At 37.7% G+C, this 14338-nt stretch overlaps 1 protein-coding gene across 10 annotated transcripts in view; it reads right to left on the bottom strand.

The window, feature by feature from the left end:
• The window catches only part of ppip5k2 (diphosphoinositol pentakisphosphate kinase 2), a 273516-nt gene that overhangs the window by 94764 nt on the left and 164414 nt on the right, over positions 1-14338 (bottom strand). The window lies entirely within an intron of this gene.

Raw genomic sequence — 14338 nt, 5'->3', positions numbered from 1 at the left:
AACCTCTCAGCTGTTGGAATGTTTTTGGCAGACACACTTCCTGTGCTCTCTTTGTGCCAAGAGATTTAACCATGTCTAGGGCCGTAAAAAGACAAAGTAGAACATTATAAAGAATTCATAAATGTTGGCGTGATACACATGCGGAGCAGTTTAGAGATAATGGAAGTAGGAAAATTCAAAAGTCTCAAAAAACTGATAGTTACTCAGTGAAATAACAGAACAGCGAAAAGAGATCGAATAGTGTCTGGGGGAGAAAAGAGACAAGGCAGTGAGACAAAAGAACAGCTGCTGTACAGGCATTTAAACATTCGAAGTGCCGCACAAGATGCAGATTACGCGGCACGACAGTAAGCCAGCAGCTGATCGAGCAAAGAGGAGGTATATATAAAAAAAAAAAAAAAAATTTGTTTCCCATTGTATCACCATTTAAGAGGGGTTTTGGAGGAGCAGCTGCATCTCCTTGGGGTGCATTCAGCCCCCCCTTCACAACGGCATGTAGCGAGGTCCCCTAGTTTAAAAAAAAAAAATTTTCAGCGAAGAGAAATTAATTTTAATAATAGAGTGTGTGGAATGCACTACAGCTTTAACATACAACTCATCGACTTAAATATAGAGAGATATCACTTTATTTGTCACATGAGCTATACAGTGGATTCAGAAAGTATACAGACCCCTCACCATGACATATTGCCCTTCAGAATCAGATACTGTATCTGACAATACAAATGGAATAGTTTTGTGCATTAGGATTCCCACACAACTGGTTTTCATTGTGTAGCTGCAATAAAAAAAACTTGGCCAAACTACTCTCTTTGTAACAGACAATGGTCCTTGCTTAGTAAGTGGGTCTCCTATAAAAAATACTATCTTGGCAATCAGACTTCTTAAGTGTGAAAGTAATTTCTTTCTCTTTACTTCATAATTGAGACCCTTAACATTTCAGCTAACAAAGTTCACTATTTGGTCATAGAAAAACTGCTTCTGAACTTTGCAACCTTTTTTTTTTTTAACATATGATAGCTTTGACAAATATTTCATCTTATTGACAAGGAGCATATTGTTATGTTGGCACTAGCGGGTATTGGGGTATAAGGGATAAAAAAAGAAATAGCATTGCTATCTTTCACTCCACCCCAATACCTACCCATTACCAGTAACATCCCCCCCCCCCCTTAAAAAACATTGCCTGTGCAGCTAAGGCAAAGTCCTAGTCCTCTGACATGATTTTAATTAATACTAGGGGGCTTCACCCCCTGCTCACTTCGCTTGCCAACCCCTGTGTTTGGTTAATCGGATATACAATTTTACATTTTTTTTTTTTTTTGGAATTGTTTCAATTTCATTATTTGCACTTTTACTTTAAAGCTTCATTATAAACAATATTTTTTGGAGACACATTGTGACAATGCAACATATAACTGTCTGTGAGTGAATATTGTTTCTGTTTCTCTAATAAATAATTTGACTTTTTCTAATGTTTGTCCCTGTGATTTATTGATTATCATAGCAAAAGTTATTCTCACGGTAAATTGTGAACATTTTAATACGAATGGCATATCACGATCTCCTTTGGTGTGTAATGTTATTCGCAGAATATATACCTTTCTTTTTGCCTGTTAAAATTTGCATCGCTTCTCCGGTCTGGTGTATATTGATGATCACGAACTGTGTATTCTTTGAAATTTAACTTGTCATTCCTTTAACTGTTCCGGGACCACAGATTCTCATAGCGTATGGTCCATTATTGTGTAAATCCACTTTTGTGCATTGAATGATGCGAATGCGAAAATACTTTGTTGTCTACTCTTTGCCTTTTACTTCTGACCTCGATTTGTCCTGCTATTTTTTCAATTACACCTGGTTCTGATGATTAATCACCTTTTGTTTGCAGTAATGCGATCATTTCTATCTTTTCTTTGATACTGTAGCGACTGACATGATAAACTGTCACAAAAGTTTTACTTGAACAATTGCCGACTTCCTAACCACAAACAAAACTTTATAGCACCCTCTCCAACACCCCCCCCCCCCCCCCCCCCCCCCCCCCCACAGCATCAATCAATACACAGTTATCAGTCTTCTGTGCTGTACTCCGCCCTCCCTCAATTGGACCAAACAGTCACTTAAAACCAAAAAGCCCTCAACCTGGCTGGGACGCTACAATACTTTCGAATTTTACTGCTTTCATATTCTGTACCTTTCTCTGCATGTGTATCGTGCCATCGTTTGTTTGAGCCTTTCGAATTCCACTGCTTTCATAATCTCTTATTTGCCTTTTTTTCTCTCCAATGCATTTGGGTCTCTATTCTCCATATTGTCCTTATACGCTTTATATGTGCTGAGAGCACATGATCTGTGTGTAAAACGTGCTTTTACACCACTGAGTGTTTTTTGATGGGTGTACTCTTATATGATATCTTTTGTAAGTAGGGCGTGTCTTGCAAGAATCTCATGTTCCACGTCTCCGCGAGACGTCCCTGGGACAATCTCTTGGCACCAAGTCTCATGTTTATGGTCCCCGCGAGCCACACCGCGGCAAGTCTCTTGTCTCGCAGGTCTTTTAAATGTCTTCCGAGAACTTCCGAGAAGATCATGTATCGTAGCCTTGCTTTTGCTTTCCAGAATTTTTTTTTTTTATATAATAGAGAGGTCTATGCACCTAACGTGTATGGTACAGCTTTCTTCCAAAATGTATTTGCATCTATCCCTAATGTGAACATTCACAAAATTATAATGGCTGGAGACTTTGTGTTTTAAATCCAAACCTGGATAGATCCTCAGCTATTATGGCGATACCATTTGTAAGAGCCAATCTTAGAAAGTTAAAGTTTTGAGTTAAACTCATATTAATGTTTGCTTAATTTGAATAGAACATAAATTTCTTCTATAGTCATAGACAATGGTATAGTCTCTTCCCCCTTTAAGTTAATAAGAGAGAGAACCTTCTTACTATAACTGAGAAACAGTGTGATAATAGATTTAGTTGTGTTTAGAATAGGTCCCAGTAATTAGGAACTTGAAAGACCCATTTTCAACTTAGAAATGGGATAAGCATACAGTTTTCTGACCCTCTAGAAATGGTTCAGAAACGTCGATTTGAAATGGTTCAGGAATGTTAAGCAAATAGTAATGATTTGAGATGTAACAAGATTTAAGCTTTGAACAGAACTTTTCTTAATAAGAATTTTCCTTTTTTTGCTATTTTAATTTTCTTTTTTGTGTGAACTGTTTTACTTTGAATTTTAACTAAACTTTTAAAAATGAAGATATTTTGTCTGTGGAATCATTTCTACGCATCAGGCTTTTGTTGAATCTCATTTTTTAAGTTAGAGCTGCTGAACTTTGGCAACTTTAGAAAAACGCAGCTACATTTTCGTCAGAAAACTTGCCATCTGAAGGCCTTGAACTTGAACTGGAATCTGCCATCTGAGGACAGAGGATGCTTCTGCTCCAGAACTCGTCAACGAAAGAAAAAGAAGTGAGTCATTCCGAGGTACTGTGCTCTTACCTTCTATCTCTGCATGATCGTAAATGAAAGCAAGGTCGCGGTATGGCTGAAAGATACAAACAGCCTGTTAACACATACATCTGACGAACAGCTAGTTAATCAATTCAAAGAGATGTAATTGTAAGAACAGGATCGCACTAAGTCAAAATTACGAAAGGCTTCTCCTCAGTTAAAGCGCACTTTGGATATTAAATGTGACTCTTCCACTCAGAAAACCGCTGCAGCATCATCACCTTCTTTGACAGTCACACTTGAATGCACGGAACTTGATAGTATCCTACAAATGCTACATGAACTTTAAGTGGAAAGACAGGAACAATCCACAACTAGCGCAAAAACCGACACTCAGAGCGCCAGAGATAATATACTTGATGTATTAGTGCAAAATCAAGCCGAATATCAAAAGAATCAAGCTGAATGTCAGAAAGCAATCACCAAAATGGCTAAATTGTTAACCCAACAAAACATAGCTACTACTCCACCACCTCCAGTGCCGCGTGGTGAAGTACCATACAGACAGGTCCCTTTATTTTCAGGTGACCCAATGACTTATGCAAAATTCATCAGAGTCTTCGATCACTCTGTAGGTGACGTACTAGCAGACCCACAAGATAAATTAAATTACTTGATTCAAGTAATTGTCAAGGTATCGAAAGAAAGCCTGAATTGCAATGAAGGCAGAGTGTGGTACACTCCACATCATGGTGTGTATCATTCAAAGAAAAATAAGATTCGAGTGGTCTTTGATTGCACAGCCACCTACCAGGGGACTTCACTTAATGAGCAATTATTAAAAGGCCCTGGCCTAACTAACACACACATTGGCGTCCTTACAAGATTCAGAAAGGAGCCAGTAGCCTTAATGGCAGATATTAAGTCAATGTTCTACAAAGTTAAAGTACCAGATAAAGACACTGATCTTTTACATTTTTTTTATGGTGGACTGAAGGTAATCTAAGTAAAGACCTTGAAGAATTCAAAATGACAGTACATCTTTTTGGTGCTACTTCTTCACCCAGTTATGCTTCTTATGCTATGCAACCGAGCCCATCAACAAACTAATCACATACTTTTCAGATTGGCATCGCTTGAAGAAAGCAGTGGCTTGGTTCCTCAAGTTTAAAGACAAGCTGCTGCACTTATGAAAGAAAAACATTCCAACTAGAAGTCAATCAATCTAAAAGTAGTCCAGAAGAACAAAAATCACTCATCACAAAGCATATGAAAAGATATAAACTGACTTTAAAACCAAGTCCAATTTCTCTAGAAGACTTAACCAAAGCTGAAACAGAGCTTATCCGCCTCAGTCAACAGCAAGAATTTCCAGAAGAATTAAAGGCTTTAAAGAAAAAGGCTTGCGTAAAAAAGAACAGTCAAATCTATAAACTTGACCCGCTCATACAAGATGGAATACTGAGAGTCGGAGGAAGACTCTGCAAAGCTGTAATGCCCAAAGAAGCTAAACATCCTGCAATTCTTCACAAGCATTCACAATGTTGCTTCTCTCATATTGCAGCACATTCATAAACAAATCGGACATTGTAGGCGCAACTATGTGCTCACACCTCAAGCAAACTTAGCTATCAGAAAAATGATTTCAAAGTGCACAACGTGCAGAAGATACAATGCAAAAGCAGATGAGCAAAAAATGGCACATTTGCCAGACGATCTCATAGCACCCAACCAACCACCGTTCACTAATGTTGGAGTCGATTATTTTGGCCCCTTTCTGGTCAAAAGAGGACGAAGTCTAGTCAAGAGGTATGGAGTAATCTTCACTTGTTTAACTACCACAGCTGTGCACATAGAGATTGCACATAGCTTAGACACTGATTCTTGTATCCAAGCCATACTCCGATTTATGAGTAGAAGAGGACAAGTTAAAATCATGCACTCAGACAATGGAACAAATTTCGTTGGAGCGGAAAGAGAGCTACAAGAAGTTACTAAAAACTTGGAACACGAAAAAATCAGCAACGCTATGGTGCAAGAAGAGATCAAATGGATTTTCAATCCACCATCAGCCTCTTCATCAAGGAGGAGTGTGGGGAAAAACAAATCAGAAGCATAAGAAAGATCTTAAATTCAACACTAAACCAACAAACACTTGATGATGTAAATCTTTATACAATGATGTGTAAAGTGGAATCAATACTCAATAACAGACCCCTTACAAAGACATCAGATTACCCAAATGATTTAGAACCACTCACACCCAATCACTTGTTATTAATGAAGACACAACCTGAAATGCCACCTGAACTCGTTTCTGAAAATGAACCATATCCAAGAAGACGCTGGAAACAAATTAAATACATGGCTGATTTGTTTTGGAAAAGATGGACAAAAGAGTATTTGCCAATACTTCAAAAACGTCAAAAATGGCTTGCACCAAGAAGAAATTTTGAAGAAGGGCACGTTGTTTTAATTGTAGATAAAGCTACACCTCACAATTCCTGGGTAATGGGTCGAGTCATCAAGACAATGCCAGATGCCAAAGGTGCACTCAGAAGAGTTTGTGTGCAGACCAAAAACAGCACACTGGACAGACCCATGAATAAACTGTGCCTGCTTCAAGAAACAGCCAATGATTGAAATATGAAATTTTTAAAATGTTTGTTTGCAGTGTTATTGCTAGTGATTTGAAAACAATAGTTAATGTTAAAGTAAAGTTAATTGGCTCATATTGAAGTATAGTAATTGTCTCCACTCCTGCATAGCCAATTAGGGGCTGGAAATGTAAGGGCCAATCTTAGAAATTTAAAGTTTTGAGTTAAACTCATATTAATGCTTGCTTTATTTGAATAAAATGTACATTTCTTCTATAGTCATAGACAATGGTATAGTCTTTTCCCCCTATACGTTAATAAGAGATAGAATCTTCTTACTATAACTGAGAAACAGTGTGATAATAGATTTAGTTGCGTTTAGAACAGGTCCCAGTAATCAGGGACTTGAAAGACCCATTTTCAACTTAGAAATGGGATAAGCATACAGTTTTCTGACCGTCTAGAAATGGTTCAGAAACATCATTTTGAAATGGTTCAGGAATGTTAAGCAAATAGTAACATTTGAGATGTAACAAGATTTAAGCTTTGAACAGAACTTTTCTTAATAAGAATTTTCCTTTTTTTTTTTGCTATTTTAATTTTCTTTTTTGTGTGAACTGTTTTACTTTGAATTTTAACTAAACTTTTAAAAATGAAGATATTTTGTCTGTGGAATCATTTCTACGCGTCAGGCTTTTGTTGAATCCTATTTTTTAAGTTAGAGCTACTGAACTTTGGTAATTTTAGAAAAACGCAGCTACACCATTTAATACTACAAAAATAACTACACAGTTTGTAATAGATCATATAACTTATCAGACCCATGGAGGTTTTTAAATCCTAACCTAAATGCATATTCCTTTTAGTCACCAATACATCATGTTACTCAAGAATTGATTATTTCCTTATAGACAATAACTTTTTGCCCACTATCAAGGAAGTACAACACTATTATTATCTCTGACCATGCACCTCTGATCATGGAACTTAAATTACTGCGTCCTACACACTCATCTCACAGCTGGTATCTTAACCCCCTGTTATTAGCTGATGACAACTGTACAGAATTCATATCCAAGCAAATTGATTATTCTCTTGAGACAAATACATCCTCGGAGGTCTCAGCAGGTATACTCTGGGAAACTCTGAAGGCATTTTAAAAGGACAGATGATTTCATATCTTTATCACAAAAATCACGGAAACAAAGAAGGCTTCTGAGTTAATCAGCGTAATTTCTAGAATAGATCTAGAATATGCCAGGTCTCCAAATGAGGCACTTTATGGGAAAAGACAAGTTTTGCACCGTATCTTTAAATCGTGACATCATTATTATGAACAAGGAGAGAAGACGAATAAGATCTTTGCCCAACAAATCCACAAGCACGAAGTCTGAAATGCAATAACAGCAATTAACAACACAGATGGAAATAAAATTTTTGACAATAAAAATATAACTTTCACATTTACAGTACTAAACTTCCTTATATTCTACTCTGTTTAAAAAAGATAAGACACAATCTAATGTGTTTCTTGATTCACTACAGATAGCACAACTAAATACTCTTAGAGCTGTGGAACTGGATAGACCGGTGTCACTTTCAGAATTACTACTTGCTATAAGCTCACTTCACAGTAGGAAAGCAGCCGGCCCTGATGACTACCCAGTGGAATTTTATAAGAAAAAAAATTCAAACAAGTTAGCTCCAATATTATTAGCAAAATTTATAGAAGCTAAAGACAATAAAATTCTACTTCAAACTTTTCACCAAGCATTAATTACCATCTTTCCTAAAAAAAAATAAAAAGACTTACTGCAATGTACATCATACAGACCAATCTCTCTTCTGAATAATAACATTAAGATACTCTCCAAAGTTCTGGCCAGAAGGACTGAGAAAGTGCTTCCTTCTGTTATATCACAAGACCAACCGGATTTATTAAAGGAAGATACTCTAACCTTGGACACTTGTTTAATATAATATATTTATCCATTAAATCTAACACCCTAGAAATCTTATCTTCAGATGCAGAAAAAGCATTTCATATGGTTGAATGGGACTACCTGTTCACCACATTGACACAAATTTGGATTCGGCTCAAACATATGTACATGGATCAAATTACTTTATACTAGTCCAGAATCCTCAACTTGTGTTAACATTATTTCAGACTACTTCAAACTAGAACATGGTATTCGGCAAGGATGTCCCTTATCACCTTTGCTCTTTGGAATCACCATTGAACCGCTGGCCATATATTTTTGAAATGCATCAGAGATAAAGGGGATTCTCAGAGAAGGGTCTCAACAGAAAATATCACTATATGCAGATGCTATGGTACTGTATATATCTGACCCACAAAAAATTCTGTGCCAGCCATCCTAAAAGCATTAGCAGATTTCCAAAAGATATATCGGGACTCAAAATCAACTTAATAAAATTGTGCTCTTTCCAGTGAATTCTAGCACATAATATCGAACGGACTCCTTCCCATTTATTTTAGCAGATCAGTTTAAATATCTAGGGGTAAACATCACAAGCAAATATAAAGCTCTTTTTCAACAAAATTTTGCTGTCTGCATGGAAAAAATTAAACAAGACATGAATAGATGGTCTACCCTCCATCTTACATTAGCAGTGAGAAACCAACATTGTTAAGATGACCATCCTTCCCAAACTTCTCTTCCTATTTCAAAGCATCACCATAAACACTAACGCATACTTTTTTTTAAGAAATTAAGACTCAATCATAACTTCATTAATTTAGAATTCGAAACATCCTCGCATTCAAAGGGTGACTCTGCAACAACCTAAAGCAAAAGAGGGCATGGCACTACCCAACTTTAAATTCTATTACTGGGATGGCAAATATACAAATATAAAGACTATAAAGCTAAAAAGACCTGGGGCCTTATGCATAACGCCGTGCGTAGAATTCGCACTATAACATGACATAAGCACAAAAGCCGAAATGTGCTTACGCACAGAAAAATCCAGATGCAGGAATCTGTGTGTTCGCCAACTTCCACTACATAAATCCCGCTCAGCGTGGAAATAAACGCACGTGCACGCGCTTGCTGTCCCGCCCCAACTCCTCCCAGAATTACGCCTCTTTGAATATGCAAATCAATATAAATAGTCCTTAAGTCCAGCGTTCTGTGAAAAGGCAATGGCAAAAGTATGAGGAAAAATAGAAGAATTTCAGCAAATACCAAATGGAGGCAAAGAAAAACATACTATTTGTTGGTTTAAACAGTTATATAAGCAACAAAAGGAAGTTGATCGAGTGACATAGCATGTCGGAGAAACTCGAAAGCTCAAGTTCACAAAGTCGCACAGTGCCCGAAATAAAATAGTTGTCACATATCAAAGTCGGCATGAAAAGTGGAGTCGTAGCCCACCGTCTGAGTGTCATATGAAAGCTTATTAGGGTACAGTGGAAAAAAAAGGCACACAGTGTGAAAAAAGCACGAAATGTCAACTTTAATCTCGAAATTTCCACTTTAATCACGTAGTTTATTTTGTCATTAAAGTAGAACATCATAAACTTCATCTTAAAATCGTTTAATTTACTAGTTTCTCAAATCCCATCGTAACTAAAGTAGCATGTTAAATGCTTTGTTTTGTATTTGATCTTATATGTGCTCTTCCTCCGACAGGACACAGAATCCATTACGTTCGTAATATTACAGCTCTCTGAGTAATTAAAATACTGAGAAGTATACGTGATATAATTTTCATGATGATATGAGTTAAAGCATGTTATTAAACATGGGAACATGGTGGCGCAGTGATTGTTCATGTATTACAGCAAGATGCTTGTGGCGTCATGCGCGACCTTCAATGAAATGCTTTATTACAGAAGTACTGTCTTTTTCAAAACGTACTAACCCCCAATTCCTGTCCTTACTTTTCTTTCTCCAAATACCCAATCGCCACACAATCAGCTCTGTAATAGACGTTAAGCCATCTGTAAGCTTAGAACGCCGATTGTTCAAAACGTTTTAAGGAACATCGAAATATCTTCGTAATGTTTAATTATTCTATCCATCTATCCTTCCAGTGTCGCGCCAGCCACAGCATGAAAACAGCGGGAGGCAGAAACAAACCGTGAACGAAGCTCAAGCTCGCTAGCACTCCATCTGTAAGCTTAGAACGCGATTGTTCAAAACGTTTAAGGAACATCGAAATATCTTCGTAATGTTTAATTATTCTATCCATCTATCCTTCCAGTGTCGCGCCAGCCACAGCATGAAAACAGCGGGAGGCAGAAACAAACCGTGAACGAAGCTCAAGCTCGCTAGCACTGCGGCACCGTGTAGTTAAAGTTTTATCTGTATAATATAATCAACATAATTTTGCTGCATTTCATCTTAAAAATGATATCGTCATCGTATGTAAATATGCGCTTTATAAAGTGGCTCAGGATGTGCAATATTATAACTGTATCATAAGTACAATTACCTCACGGTAACTTGCAAGTACAAACAGTTCTACAAGGAGCACTTGAGCTGCCGTCGTGGATGTGGATCTAAGAAAGGGTAACCACACAGGAACAGTAGCATTGCTTTGTCGCTGGGTGCTGCCAGTCTGCAAAACCTAACGGAGAACCTGCGTGCGACAGGGTATGAGGTACCGTGGAAAAGTGCGTGGCTTTACGCCAAGTGTAGGTTTTATACATCGCGATTTGAATGTGGAAACGTTCTTACTCTTTATACTTTATATGTTTATACATATAAATGTTTATACTTTATATGTTTATACATGAGGCCCCTGGACATTGACACACATCAATGAATATACACAAGCCTGGTCTGCAATAGAAAAAAAGTTTTCAGTACCGCTATATATTCCCTGCTCTGTGCCCCAGTTAATACAAATTACCATCAATATACTAATAATTCAATTGCCCTGCATTCTCTCAGAATATGGAACCAATGTAGGAAGCACTTTAAAACAGAAAAGTTTTTACCTGTTGGACCTCTAACATGACAACCACCTTTTTCCACCCTCTCAAACTTTTACACTAATGTTTGAAAAATGTCCAGCACTACAACACCAAGAGATTTTGTACATAATGTCTTTGGATACTATGAACAATTATGATTCAAATTTAACCACTCTTTAACAAAGTTCTTCCACTATTTTCAAGCTACAAATTTTGCTAAACAGAACCTGCCCAATTTTCCTCACCTCCCATCTTGTTCTATTCCAGAAGAAATATTGATCACTCTTGAAGACTCGGATAGCATCTCTACAGTTTATACAAATATTTCAAAGTCCCTTCCTTACAAAGACCCCAGAGTACATTGGGAAAGAAGTTTTCACGTATTATTTCAGAAGTGGAGTGGAAGGCAGCCACACACAGATTATACTCTAGTTCCGTATGTGCAAAGCATGTAATCATTCAACTTAAAATCTTTTAATCGAGGGCATTTATCTCATTTAAAATTGTACAAAATGCTTAAAGGACAAGATTCTACCTGCAAACATTGCAATCTAGCTCCAGCCTCACTGGGCCACATGTTCTGGGCATGCACCAAATTAACAACATTTTGGACCAAAATCTTTGCATAGCTATCAAACAGCCTCAGAATTACAGATTTAGCAAAGAGTGATGAGCACATGACTAAGGTCTACATTAGTTAGGGGAGGAATGTAGACACTTCCTATTGATATAGCCACTCAGACCAAGTTATTTTGTGGTGTGCTATGCAACTATACTGTGTAAGAAATTATCAGTAACTGCTTAAAAGACTATCTCATAAAGCTAGCGGATCAGTAAAAATTTGGAAGTGGCTTGTGGAGCTGTGGCGCTTCTTAGTAAAAAAAAAAAAAAACAGTGGGTTTTTAATCTTGAGCAAGGATCAGCAACAGCCTTTTCAAAATGGTTTACAATGCAGAACATCTGTGAATTGGTCAGCTCTCAACTGCACAAAAATGCTTTGAGTGGAATCATTGCTGCCCAATCCGTCTGCAGTACTCTTTCAGAAAAATACATGCTTGAGGCATGACACTGTACAAAACATGTAGTGACTGGGCTGTGCTGGTAGGCTCTGTTTTTTGTATTTCACCTTTCTGTTATATGATGGAATCCATGTGAAATGAGGGGAAAAAAATTTTTCTTTGAATGGCCATATAAATGAGTATTGCTTAGGGTAGTTCTCTATTAAATCCTCCAGCCTATCAGGTAGTTTATGGTAAAGCACATTATAATTTTACTACTCAACCCTATAAATTATGACTATATAGATTAAAATTATATTGATGGCCCTTAATATAAACTGACTAGCCTTATATAATCACAAAATTCAATGAAATCAAAGTTTAATGAGCTTTTCTAAACATTTTCCCTTTATGCTTGTTTTTTGTGTCCTTGCTAATGTATGCAAAAAATGAAATATCATTGTCCAATCAATGCTTGAAGTCAGCAAGAAACCGAGTATGGAGAACTTTTTTTTTTTTTTTTAAGCATGCCAGAAGTGAATGTAAAAAATATAATCATGTAATTGAGAGTGGTGAACAACTGAGGACTATGTTTGCAGAGTTTTTATTAAAGTTTTAATGCAAGCCCATCAGAAAGGTGCTTATACAGTACTCTGAATAAAATCTGTCTTTAGTAATACATTCAAAGTCTATATATGCAATCTTGTTTCCATGTTGATCAAGTAATGTTACTTTGCCAAGTCTGCATCTTCAATGCTACGCCAGTTTGAGGATTGTTATTTATTTTATAAATTGTTGCTGAATTAATATCAATGTTGTTGCCTAAGATGTTTTGTTTTGCTTCATTAACCCTCAAATCCAACCACCTATAGTTGGTGACCATGCATACTGCATTTTGCATATGCTAATTATGTAATTTTGTCAAACTTTGTTCTGCAATCTGTTTAAGGTTATCAGTCACAAAGTCTGTTAATCACCTTTGAAGTCTGCATGTTTAGTTATAAATTGCATCTTTTATCTTTTAGCTTGCAGCACAGAGTTTGAAACAGCCAAGGTATTTAGGAGGAGTATTAAAGCAGAGGTTTGTTTCACATTATAAATTTCTATTGTTTTTAAGGCCTATTTCCAGTTTTATTGGTTTAAAGCAAGAAACGAGAAAGTGGTACAGAAAGCTACCTATCACCTTTTAGATATATTTTGCTCATTTTTTTCCAACCAGTTTCAAGAGTGTGTCAAAAAGCTTCAAGATAAAAATGAACTAAACATACTTGATGATGCGATGCACAGTAAAAAAAAAAAAACAAAAACAGAGCAGGCAAGAGGGTCCTGGAGCAAGTGGCTGCATGTGCATATTATTGACTAGCATGACAACGTTAGGCACAGAGACTACGTTAAAAAGGAAAAAACAAAACTATCTGCTTTTGACAATTTCCAAATGTGATTGGAGTGATCTGGTCATAAGTGTATTTACTACTGGATTTTAACGGAATCAATCATATTGTGTTAACGCTAGGTATAAATAGGGCGGGAGGTTTGTCAGACTGGAGAGAGAGAGAGACACTTAATTTATGGAATTGCCCATCAAAGTGAGCATGTTTACTATTTTGTTGTTTTTGAAACGCTTACTGGTTTACTGTCATTTTGAAAATAAAAAATGCTTACATTTCAAGCCAACTTACATGCATTATGCTGGGAGTGCTGAATGCCAGTCTCCAACATACAAAACACAGGATTATACCACACTACACCAAAGCAGAATCTTGCATGCAGGTCACAAGTTCTTAAAAGTAACAAGTAAACAAGTTAAATCCATGGTGACTTCTGCAAAGAAATTAGATTATAGTAATAACTTTAGTGTAATACTGTTGTGGCAGACTGCTAGGGGTGGAACCCAGCCAGGACGCCCGGGAGGACCGGAGGAAGGCTTGCACCTCCCCCAGACCACGAGGCGGCGACCGCCCTGGTGGTGTTGGGGGCCACGGGTGCAGGGCTTGGAAGCCCAACCCTGTAGGGGCCCGTGGTCACCGCCAGGGGGTGCCCCAGTGCCAAGAGAGCCCTGGACCACAGCACTTCCGCCACACCCGGAAGTGCTGGGGGGAAGAAGACTGGGGACACCCAGAGGGCTTCCGGGTGCGCAGCCGGCACTTCCACCACACAGGGGAGTGTCTGCGGAGGAGTGTCGGGAAGCACCTGGAGCCCATCCGGGCTTGTATAAAAGGGGCCGCCTCCCTTCAGACAGGGACTTGAGTCGGGTGGAAGGCAGGGAGGCGGCCTGAAGAAAGGAAAAGACTGTGTGGTGGCCAGGACTTTTGGGGTCTTTGGGGGTTGTGTGGCA

This window comes from Erpetoichthys calabaricus, chromosome 7, assembly GCF_900747795.2.
Source record: "Erpetoichthys calabaricus chromosome 7, fErpCal1.3, whole genome shotgun sequence".
Taxonomy (NCBI): domain Eukaryota; kingdom Metazoa; phylum Chordata; class Cladistia; order Polypteriformes; family Polypteridae; genus Erpetoichthys; species Erpetoichthys calabaricus.
This window is presented reverse-complemented; position numbering and strand designations above follow the sequence as displayed.